Genomic DNA, 12,500 nt, shown 5'->3' with positions numbered 1-12,500 from the left:
TGCACAAAAGCATTCGATTTTTCACCAAAAGAGTGCGCTGAGAAAGGCTGCAAAATAGTTGTAACCGATCAAAACAAAATAATAGTGCATAAAATTCCAAATTCCATTGGGCTTACTCCAGCATCTCAGAATGGCAATCAAGAGGCTCAAGAGCCTACGCCAGTGTCTCAGAATGACGATAAACATCCCCAAGAGCACACTCCTAGTGCGGTTAACTATTTTGTGAATAACCTTGCTGAAAAGGCTGGACAAATTCTGGCTGAAAACGGCTTGATAAGTGAATGGATTAGTTTTCATCAAATGATAATTCAAGGACATTTTCCCCTTGATAATATTGCCTTTCGGTTATTTCTTGACGTTGTGAACTATTACGCCACTGGAGACAAAACAAGTCGCGTAAGGAGAAAATACAACATTTAGTCAAGTAGCTGTCGAACTCACAGAATGAAACTGAACGCAATGCAACGCAGTAAGACCGTACACTCGTAGCATCGTCAGTCCACCGCTCATGGCAAAGGCAGTGAAATTGACAAGAAGAGCGGGGTAGTAGTTGCGCTGAGAAGGATAGCACGCTTTTCTGTACCTCTTTTCGTTTTAACTTTCTGAGCGTGTTTTCAATCCAAACATATCATATCTATATGTTACTGGAATCAGGAACCGACAAGAAATAAGATGAAAGCGTTTTTAAATTGATTTCGAAAATTTAATTTTGATAATAATTTTTATATTTTTTAATTTTCAGAGCTTGTTTTTAATCCAAATATAACATATTTATATGTTTTTGGAATCGGAAAATGATGGAAAATAAGATGAACGTAAATTTGGATCGTTTTATAATAAAAAAAATTTTTTTTACAATTTTCAAATTTTTAATGACCAAAGTCATAAATTAATTTTTAAGCCACCAAGCTGAAATGCAATACCGAAGTCAGGGCTTTGTCGGAGATTACTTGACCAAAATTTCAACCAATTTGGTTGAAAAATGAGAGCGTGACAGTGCCGCCTCAACTTTCACGAAAAGCCGGATATGACGTCATCAAAGACATTTATCAAAAAAATGAAAAAAATGTCTGAGGATATTATACCCAGGAACTCTCATGTCAAATTTCATAAAGATCGGTCCAGTAGTTTAGTCTGAATCGCTCTACACACACACACACAGACAGACAGACAGACAGACAGACACACATACACCACGACCCTCGTCTCGATTGCCCCCTCTATGTTAAAACATTTCGTCAAAACTTGACTAAATGTAAAAACAATGAGATACAGTAAAGAGTCCCTTCTGTTTTGGCACACAGGCTATCGCTTATTCCATGGCAGATTCATTCGCTTCATGAATGGAAGAGAAGCTGAAGAAGATAGAAAGCTGGCACAACATGGAGATAATCTTTTGACAGGTGCTGGAGCGGATACAGATGAAACAGAAGTTCGAGTAGATATGACAGAAGCTGAGACCAAACCTTGAGTGGATACAGATGAAACAGAAGATCGAGTGGATATGACAGAAGCTGAGACCAAACCTGGAGTGGATACAGATTAAACAGAAGATCGAGTGGATATGACAGAAGCTGAGACCAAACCTGGAGTGGATACAGATGAAACAGAAGATCGAGTGGATATGAAAGAAGCTGAGACCAAACCTGGATCGAGTGGATACAGATGAAACAGAAGATCGAGTGGATATGACAGAAGCTGAGACCAAACCTGGAGCGGATAGAGATGAAACAGAAGATCGAGTGGATATGACAGAAGCTGGGACCAAACCTGGAGTGGATACAGATGAGATAGAACCTGGAGTGAAAAGAACCAAGACAAAAAGTGAAAAATGTGATTTTGACAGAGCATACATTATAAATTTTGCTGTACCCAGCCTTCAGAGATTATCCAAAGAATCCAGTAACAAGCCGAAAATTTCTCCCGGCATACTAAATGAATGTGTGGACCACTTTTCTCAAAACACCAAATCGAAACTGGTCAAAGTTGCCCTTGATGGAAAAAAGATAAATTCCTCTTTAACAGCCTGTCATGGTGACATAGATCTTTGGGGGTGTGAAACCCCACCGACATACAACGAAAACGTTTCAAGAAAAGAGGAGGAACTTCACATTATCAAAGAGAAAATCGCAAAGGTAGACAAGTACCGGTATCGGCAAACCTTGTCGCGGCAAAGGGCTAAATGAAATATTGTGTATACGTTTTAGTAGCAACAAGGTAGCAAGAAAGTGGGAACTATAAGCAGCGCAGCAAAACACCAGTCATAGGCGCATCCGATCCGAAAAATCAAGCTATCATAAGCGCACAGGGGGTATTTCATAAGAGCACCCGACCACAAATCAGCGACCTGCCTTGTGTTTTGGATCTTTTTATTCAATAGATACGCATTTGTTTGTAAAAAGAGCAACGTGAATAAGTAGCGCTACATTTCGGGTTTTGACAACTGTAATATGGTTGCAGGATAATTAGTATTTTAGGAGTTATTACATTTTTTTCTGCAGACACTCACCTCGTGCCCCGCTCTTCGTATCATACGCTCATCCGCTAAAAAGGGTTATTCTAAGATCACCCAGCATATCATAAGCCCACCCCTGATTGAAGGGCCTCCAATGATTTTTGAGAAGTAGTATTTCGCTTCCTGGCAACGGAAAATTACCTGCACAGAGATGCTTCTGGTGTGTTATGATGAGAACAGACTATTTTATATACTTGCTCGATAAAAAAATAAAATCAAAACGTTTGTCGTTTTCCCTTTTCTTAGTTCAACATTGACCGCATGAGACATCAGGACTCCACATAGTTTTGTCACACAAAGGGTCACCCAGATTGTCGGACCAAAACTGTAATTTTTTTATTCAGTCACTTGCAATCAATGAATTGGCTTGATGTTTGGTAGTTTTCTTCAAAAATCATTATATTTTCAGAAAACATCAAGTTTGAATACCTACATTAAGTAGAACAACTGACAAAATTATTTAATTCGTAAAATAATGGGCAAAATAAACCTGCAAAAATGCTAATTTTAGCATTTTTGAAATATCTCTTGGGGAAAAACTATGTGTTTAATTGAAAAATAAATTGGCACTCATATTTAAAGCATCATTACCTACAGTATGTTCTAAAAGCTTTCTGTTTTGTTGGAAATGTTGCTTTTAGTAGCATTAGCAAAAGAATACTATAATTCTATATTATTATGATATATCACACAATAAAAAAAAATCTATTTTTCTGATTATCAGCTTCATTCTAGAACAAACTATAGCCAGTCAAGTGAACATTTGATGTGCAAAGTTTCAATGGAATAGGTGAATATTTAAAAAAGTTTTTCATTCAGCCTGTGATTTCGCGCGAACTTTCACCACATAAAACAGCAAAAAGTTCAACATCTATCAGTTTATGTCCTTTATGGGGGGGTCATCAAGAGATTAGAATCAAAACTATCTTCACTTGAGCTACTGTCTGATTCATCATCTGTGTCTGACTGTTCTGAGCAGTTTTTGGAATCAAATTCATCATCAGAACCGATAATTTCATTCAACAGAGGCCTTGATTAAAGGGATTTTTAATTCCCACGAACCTACTTTGACCACTTATTGCAAGAAAACTATGTATGCTAGAGACAAAATGTAAACTGCACATGAAAATAGAGATATTGTTCTAGCTTTTGGCAACATCATAATTTAGTATATCTGAAAAACGATTTTTTTCCAAATTCTAAAGTGGGGCACACAGGGCCCCGATGGTTCGGGGGTTGCATACACCACGAGAACTGGTGTGCTTAGTAAACACTCAAATGACTTGTATCTGTCATTTAAACTTATAGAATGCAGTTGTGAATGTGTTTCATCAGGTCAGTATAACTGTTTTGCGTGAAAAGATTCAATCGATCTGTAAACTTTCTGTGAGGCGGAGTAGGGCTTTAAGTGACCTGTATCAAAGATGTGCTGAATAAGAAGAAGAAAGCTTTTAGAGAAGGGAATTGTAATAACATGAGGGAGGTTCAGAGGGAGGTCCAGAGTTCGATAAGGAGGGGGAAGGAAGAGTTTAAGAGGAAGGTAGAGGGAAATTTCACGGGGAACAACATGAAGAAGGCATGGGAGGGGTTGAATGTCATGAGTGGCTGCAAGGGGAAGAAGGGTGGGAGTAAGGAAAAAAGCAACGCTACGCAGTCAGATGCAACTGATCTCAACCAGTTTTATGCACGCTTCGATAAGCATGACTTCAGCGGGGAAAGGAAGGCAATGCGGGACAGGTTGACCAGTGATAGTGGGCTTACGGAAGGGGATTCCCCAATAGTGGTGACGGAAGAAGAGGTGGAGAGGGGGCTGAAGAATGTTAATGCTAGCAAGGCGGGGGGACCAGATGGGATGATGCCCAAAGTTTTAAAACTATGTGCAGAGCAACTTAGTTATATTTTTTCAGTCATTTTTAACATGTCGCTTGGTGCTAGCAGGGTACCGGCCCTATGGAAAACTTCATGCATTGTTCCTGTGCCAAAGAAAAAGACTGTGATAACCATGAATGACCTGAGACCTGTGGCACTTACTTCTGTTTGTATGAAAGTCTTTGAGAGAGTTGTTTTGTTCAAACTGAGTGATTGTGTGAAAGATTTTATTGATCCATGTCAGTTTGCATACAGGAAAAACAGGAGTGTTGATGATGCTGTGTTGAATGTTTTAAACAAGATCTACTCTCATTTAGAAAAGCCTGGCTCTTATATTCGCTTGATGTTCTTTGATTTTTCCAGCGCTTTTAATACTATACAGCCTCATTTAATGGCGGAGAAGCTTTTTAGCATGAATGTCCCAGCAGCCACCATCCTCTGGGTTATGGACTACCTGACAAACAGGCCACAGTATGTTAGGGTGGGGGGGCAATCAGTTTCAGACACAATCTGCACAAACACAGGGGCACCACAAGGCACAGTACTCTCACCTTTTCTTTTTTCTCTCTACACAGCAGATTTTAGAAGTTCTAGTGACTCCTGCCCCATAACCAAGTTTGCTGACGACACTGGACTGACCGGACTGCTGACTGATGACGACGACTCTGACTACAGGCAGGAGGTAGATAGGTTTGTGGGGTGGTGTGAAAACAACTATTTAGAGCTTAATGTGGGGAAGACAAAGGAAATGATAATGGACAACAGGAGGGGGGAACATGTACACAGGGAGATAGTGATCAAGGGGGAGGTCGTACAGAAGGTAGAGCAGTATAAGTATTTGGGGGTGATTATAGACAATAAGTTGACATGGAAACCAAACTCTGATGCCCTTGTGAAGAAACTCCACTCTCGCCTGTACTTTTTGAGAAAACTCAGGTCTTTTAACATCAGACAAGAAATCCTTCAGATGTTTTACACTTCAACGTGCAATAGTGTGTTGTACTTTGGCTCCGTGTGTTGGGGTGGCAACATCAACAAGCAAGACAGGGATAGATTAGATAAATTCATCAGGAAAGCAAGTGGGGTGGTTGGGAGGAAGCAGGACAATTTCACATCAACACATGAACGACGACTGACTGACAAGGTACAGAAGATTTTGGCTGACGACTCGCACCCACTCAGACCGGAATTTGACAGTAGACGGACAGACAGGAGCAACAGATTCAGACAACCAACCGCAAGATCCACACGCTACAGAAATTCGTTCATTCCATCTGCAATTCACATCTTCAATTCTCAGGTGGGGCGGTAGATGCTGGTGTTGTCGCTCTGATGCACGGGGTCAGTGTTCTGTATTGTTTCAGTATTGTTGATTTTGTTTTGCATGATTATATACTCTTATTCTACTCTCTTAGACAATTTGTGATAACCGGCAAGGTGCTGACTTTCGTTTGTGCATTGTTGATGGTGAATGCATGTTAATTTATTTTTAATATATTTTCTTATGTGATAACCAATGTGCTGTATTTTCTCAGTTTTGCTAATGTTATACGCTTGGTACATATATTTACTCATTTTCCTTAAATAACATGTGATAACATTACTTCATAGCTAAGCACATTATTTTACCTGTGGCACAACACAAATCTCTAGCCTCCCTCTCTGAGATGCGTTTGAAGACAGACTGTTAAAAGAGAATAAATGTATGTACATAATTATGATAGAATATTGATGTATGAATTGAAGAAATGTATAAGAACACAAGAATGTATGAATGACAAAGAACAAATGTTTATTTTTGAATGTTTTATGTATGTTTTATTACGGACACAAAAGCTCAGCAATGCAATTTCTCTTTTAGAGATTAATAAAGTTATTGTATTGTATTGTATTGTATTGTATTGTATTGTATGTGTCATTTAAAGTTGTAGAATGATATTGTCAACTAGAGGTTACATGCCGAGTCTCAGTGATTATTAAAAAAAAATGGTCGAAGTTAGCGGATCATGAAAAATGCGAGTTTCAGCGAGCTTTTTCATGACCGCGAACTGAGACCATTATTTTTAATATTCACTGAGGCGAGGTATGTAACCTCTTTATTCCTCCCTTCTTCAGTTATTCAAAGAAAAGAGGAGTTTTTGTGCGAAAGTTTGAATAATGCGCGGATGTATAGTTCAGGGAAAATCATTCAATTCTGTTAACACTTCTTGTCAGTTTCCCTGTTTTGGACTAAAATCAAGTACACAGTTATGTTGTTATTCTGCTGTGGCGGTAAAGGCAGATAGTGTGTGTTCTGTTCATGTTTTGGTATTGCTTAGGAAATGTTTTTTCTTCGAATGGGACTAGCAGACGAACTTTTGCACCCGTGTTCCAACGTTAAAAACTGTATGAAGTTCAGTTTGCTGGGGCAAAATAGTGTATGAAACCGCTGTATGTTCTTTAAATTGATGAGATGTGTGCATTTGGTTGCGTGTGATCTGTTTATAAAATGAAATATTGTCGAAAACTAACCGTCGGATTGCAGTCTTTTGTCCAAGCAACTCAGTTCAGAAAATTTGGAAGGGGAACTACTCTTATCGCTAGACAGAGTACGAGAGTTACTACTTGCCTTGGAAGTTTGCTTGCACTCCTAAGAGATCTAAAGCGAGTTTCTCTGCACTGATCGTTAGATTTGGATTTAGAAAACAACCAAACTCATGGAATTTATATGGAGATTAATGTGTTCAAGCCTGTAGTTGCTAATTTAAATGCAGTATGTTTGTATTGTTTGGTCTAGAGATGTATATTTTATACATTAGAGCGTTCGGAACTTTTCAATCGCTAAAGTAGTTCCCTCAAAGTTTAGCTCATCAACCTGTGAGCTATCGAGGATTCAGACCCGTTGTTGGGTAAGTGATTTTGGTTGTTGGGTAAGTTACCGAAAAATAACTATCCCTACACGTTTACAGAGAGAAAGAAGCAGAGGGCGGAATAATGTGTTTTTTTGGTCAGTATTGCTGTTTTTGTGAACAGATTCAATCGTTCTGTAAACCTCCTGTGAGGTGGAATGGAGCTTTAAATTGTCTGTCTGTTTGCTTGCCTGCTTGTCGTTGAGGTTTCTCTGTCAGTTTTTTGGGTTGTTTTGTTCTTGGTTTTTATTTCGATTTATTAGCTTTTTATTTGACTGTTTTGTCTGTCTCATTGTCTGTGCATGAGGTTGGTCTGTTGGTCTTTTTTATTTGTTTTATTTTCTTTATTTCTTGGTCAGGCTGTTTGGTTTGCTTCTGTTGGTTAGTTTATATTGAATGAGTCTTTCTCTAAAAGTATGTATTTGCCTGCTTATGTGTTCGCAAAGCTTTCTGTCTGCTTTTATCTAAGGTTTGTCTGTCTGTCTGTTAGTTGTTTGGTGGTTGTTTGTTTGCTTGCATGTACACGCACGCACGCACGCGTGCACTCACGCACGCACGCACGCACGCACGCACGCACGCACGCACGCACGCACGCACACACGCACGCACGCATGCACACACACACACACACACACACACACACACACACACACACACACACACGCACACACACTCACTCACTCACACAAACACACAGACACGCGCGCGCTCATCCAATTTAGTTCTTTACATAACTATTCTTTCCTTTTTCAAAGACGGACATTTTTATTTGCCAACAATTCAACAAAATCAAACGCACGAGAAACACTCTCAAAAGTTCTACCTGTTACATTTGCAAAGCATATAACAATGTACACGAGTACTGGCTGCACATACAGAAATAACAGCGACAAACACAATTGTCAGTAAGTACTGGTGTCACATGACTGATGTGAACCAGTTGATTGGCTAATGGCGATGCGCTAAAACTGTTAGCGCACTCTTGGAGTGCGCTAACTTTTCCACAGAGCGTATTCTTGCGCCCTTTGCCTAAGCAAGACTGTGCTCTCATCCTCAGAATTAATTAATGACATGTAGCTTATATTCTCCACAATACCAAATGACCATAAATTCCCTGCTTCTCAATTAAAGCAGAAGTGGGTTTTTTTCTGACAGATTGCATGTGCCTGTGCCAGTGCCAGTGATTTAAAAAAAATAGAATTAGAAGCCGCTGTGTTTCATCTAATTTTCGCCGACTTGCATAGATTCTTCTCATATGCCGTGTTAGTGGCATGTAGCTTATCATCCACATTACCAAATGATGAGTTAGTATACAATTCCCAGCGGCTAACAGAAAACACAAGTGTTATTCCGATAACGTACCAGCTAGACCAGTTTGGAAGACTGACTCGATCGACTCTGTAGCAGACAACACAGAAATACGACTACATCAGTTCAGTAAATGAATGGTTTCCGAATTATTATTTCAAAGCAAGAACAATCGTAATCGAAAACGTGTAAGGTTCAGAACGTTCTTACCATATATAAGATTTATTAGCAGCCTGCCTCATGCGTACAGACTCAGTGCAGACTGCAGTCGTTCCATTGCCCAGGTTGGCAGGTAGCCTAGCAGACGACATTAACCCCGCTCAGCAAATTAACATGTTGGGCAAATGTAAACGAACAAACGATGGGGATATAATACGTGTAGGGTTCAGAGCATTCTTACCGTTCATATTTAGTATCAGACTCCCCGATGAGTGAAGATAGAACATGAGAAATATGCCACATTTGTTTTGAAAATGTGCGAACCGTCGAGTCCCGCTTTGAGTCAATTCAAGGGGAGTCACTCCGCATAGTCAATCCGTCGAAGCTCGACTGGAGGTTTCGAATCGCAAATAATGAAGAGCCTTTCTCCGAGTTCAAATGAGGTCTCTCTGAAAGATCTTCACTGTTCAGATTAACGCTACACTGGAATTTACCAACAGAAATTAAAATGCGTGTGACGAAAGCACGACACACTTGAGACACCCCACACAAAAGTAGATCTTTACTGTGCACGACCTGACCACACAGTTATGCCTATTCAAATGCGCATTGCAAAATGTGCGTTTGGAATCTTCTTTTTTCTATGGCGGTACTGACAATATCGTTATTGAAACAATCCCAGTGCACTAAGGCCTAAGGGATTTATAGAGCAAATCTCGAAAATAATTATTGAACTCAGCGCTATGCGCTTCGTTCAATAATGAATTTTCTCGATTTGCTCTATAAATCCCTTAGTGCACTGGGATGTCTCAATAACTTAAAGTATACGTGTAACTATAGCGAGGGCCTAAGCTTGATACTCTTGTGATATTATTGCACCTGGTAGGAACGATATCAGAAAGAAACAGTTGTCTGAAGAAGAATCATGGCAAAGCATGATTAATGTGAGAGGTATGTTATGCATAGGTATGACTCACTGATTTTGAAAATAAATTCCATTGTATTTAGTTTTGGGACTGAACATGGGTAGACGGGGGTAATCATCTGGTTCGAAAAAAAAGAAGGAAAAATCTAGAAGAAGTAATAGAAGACAAAAATGCATTGTTAACGGATAAAATGAAGGATAAAACAATGAAAATGACGTCGCGTCATTATAATGAAGTGACTATATTTGCCTTGAAAGAAAGTAATACACGTAGGTTGCTCCCAGTGTCGCTCTACATGGGCCTGATCTTCATCTCAGTGAACTTCATGGAAACGCCACCACCGCCTCCAAAGGTGCTCCAGCTCACCCCGTCATTTTTTGGAGCACTGCTGCTGGTCTTGTAGTCACCGTTCAGGTTGGACTGGTGGCAGGACTTGAACCACCAGGCGCCGTGGTATTTCTGTGCACAGTTCGTGCTGCCCCGCGTGTCGTGGTCCCTGTCCTTGGTGGAGAACTGCTGACCACGGTGTTCTGACAGGCTGTCACCTGGGGATGGACAGTCATTGAGTGGTCAGTGTGTGTGTGTGTGTGTGTGTGTGTGTGTGTGTGTGTGTGTGTGTGTGTGTGTATGTGTATGTCTATGTGTATGTGTGTGTGTGTGTGTGTGTGTGTGTAGATGGGTCAGTCAGACGTCTTTGGTAGCCGTCAACCAATCTCTTAAAATAAGTATAGATGAGATGACAGAATGGTGCACCACTAATGCAATGATTATTCACTCTGTTAAGACGAAAACTATGGTGATTACAACTAGACAAAAACACCAATTAAAACCCTTTCAGCTTCAACTGTGATAGGATGAGATGGAAAGGACGTGAAAATGGAGGGGAAGAGAGAATTCATAAATATAGTATCTGCCTTTTCAAGTTGTGTGTTCACTACCACCCCCCCCCCCTCGTACCTCCCCCGTCTCGCCAAAATCAAGGGGAGGGGGGGGGGGGGGGGGGTTATGACCGTTTTGGACGACTGTTGACAAATGGGAAATGAAGATGACGATGAGAACCAAAACAACAACTACAGCAACTACAACGAAAACAAAATACAATAAAATACAATCTAATGTATCGATTGAACGTTTGATTTCCCTTCTTTGAGCGCTGTGACGTCAGAGTCCGACAAAAATTCATATTTAAGTGGCCAGCCGAGACTAAAAATAGGGCATATTTGTGTCCGTCCAATCGTAAAGACTGAAACACACCTAGCATCAATTAAAAAGTATTATCAAATCCTGTTGGTTAATGTGTTGGCCTGGAACTAAAACATTAACACTGTGTGTCTGTGTGTGTGTGTGTGTGTGTGTGTGTGTGTGTGTGTGTGTGTGTGTGTATGTGTGTGGGGGGGTGTGTGTATGTGTGTGTGTGTGTGCGTGGGTGCGTGCGTGCGTTTGTGCGTTTGTGCGTGCGTGAGTGCGTGCATGCGTGCGTGCGCGCACGCGCGCGTGTGTGTGTGTGTGTGTGTGTGTGTGTGTGTGTGTGTGTGTGTGTGTTCGCAAGTGCATATGTGTGAATTTACATGCGCCTGTTTTTAAACACTCACACACACACACACACCAACACTCTCACAGACACACACGCGCACACACGCACACACACACACGCTCTCTCTCTCTCTCCCTCTCTCTCTCTCTCCCTCTCTCTCTCTCTCTCTCTCACTCTCTCCCTCCCTCTCTCTCTCTTTCTCACTGCATCTATGGTGCAAAGACCTGTATGTGTCCGTTAAAGTTGCAGAATGCTTTTGTCAATGTGTTTCATCGGGTCAGTATTGCTGTTTTAGTAAAAGATGTCATCGTTCTGTAATGTGGGGCTTTAAGTGACCGGTATGTGTCATTTAAAGTTGTAGAATGCTGTTCTCAATGTAATTCATCGGGTCAGTATTGCTGTTTTCGTGAACAAATTCAATCGTTATCTAAACCTCCTGTGAGGCGGAGTGGGGCTTTAAATTGCTTGTCTGTGAGGTTTGTCTGTCGTTTTCGTGTTTGTTTGAATTGTTGTTGGTTTTTATTTTTAACTTGTTAATTTTTGGGGCTGTTTTGTTTGCTTGTTGGTCAGTCTGTTTCTCTAAAAGTATGGATCTGCCTGCGTGTATGTTCGCAAGACTGTCTGTCAGTTTGTCTGCCTGCTGTTTCGGGAGTTGTTTGTTTGCTTGTTTATTTTCAGCTTCCGATAATTTTCAAATTTGTTAGAGCTATCAGTCTTTTGTATTCCAAATCCAATAAAAACAAATCACCGCAAACGCGCGCACGCAAGCACGCACTCACGAACGCACGCACGCACGCACGCACACGCACACACACACACACACACACACACACACACACACACACACACACACGCACGAGCGTACATACGTAGTCATACCAATTTCATATCCATTCTTGCTTTTTCAAAGTGGGAACTTTTATTTGCCAACAATTGAACAACACAAACACAAGAAACACAGCCAACCTGCTCTATCTGCTACATGTGTAAAGCTTACAACAACCCGACACCGTACGCGTTACTGGTTGCACGTTAATTAAAGAGATAACAGCGACAAACACAAAGTGCAGTTGTAAAAATGGCGAGGGCTGTAGCTTGATACTCTGTAATATTGCACCTGGTAGGACCGATCAGAAATAAACATTCGGATAAAGGAGAATTATCTCAAAGTATCATCAATGTGAGAGGTTTGTTAAATTCACAGGTATGACGTCCTCCGCACTCAATGATTTTGAACACAAAAATATATTGTATTTAGTTTTAGGATTGAAAATGGGGAGATGTGGGTAATCATCTGGTTC

The 12,500-nt window shown here is 40.6% G+C and overlaps 1 protein-coding gene across 1 annotated transcript in view; it reads right to left on the bottom strand.

Moving 5' to 3' along the window:
• Nucleotides 1-12,092: 12,092 nt before the first annotated feature.
• The window catches only part of LOC138945383 (uncharacterized), a 27,017-nt gene continuing 26,609 nt past the window's right edge, over nucleotides 12,093-12,500 (bottom strand). The window contains exon 9 of the mRNA XM_070316812.1: nucleotides 12,093-12,500. This exon is cut by the window's right edge and continues 407 nt beyond it. The gene's annotated coding sequence lies outside the window, so the exon portion shown is untranslated.

Source organism: Littorina saxatilis, linkage group LG13, assembly GCF_037325665.1.
Source record: "Littorina saxatilis isolate snail1 linkage group LG13, US_GU_Lsax_2.0, whole genome shotgun sequence".
NCBI classification, from domain to species: domain Eukaryota; kingdom Metazoa; phylum Mollusca; class Gastropoda; order Littorinimorpha; family Littorinidae; genus Littorina; species Littorina saxatilis.
Note: the sequence above shows the minus strand (reverse complement) of the source record. Positions and strands in the feature narration are given on the sequence as shown.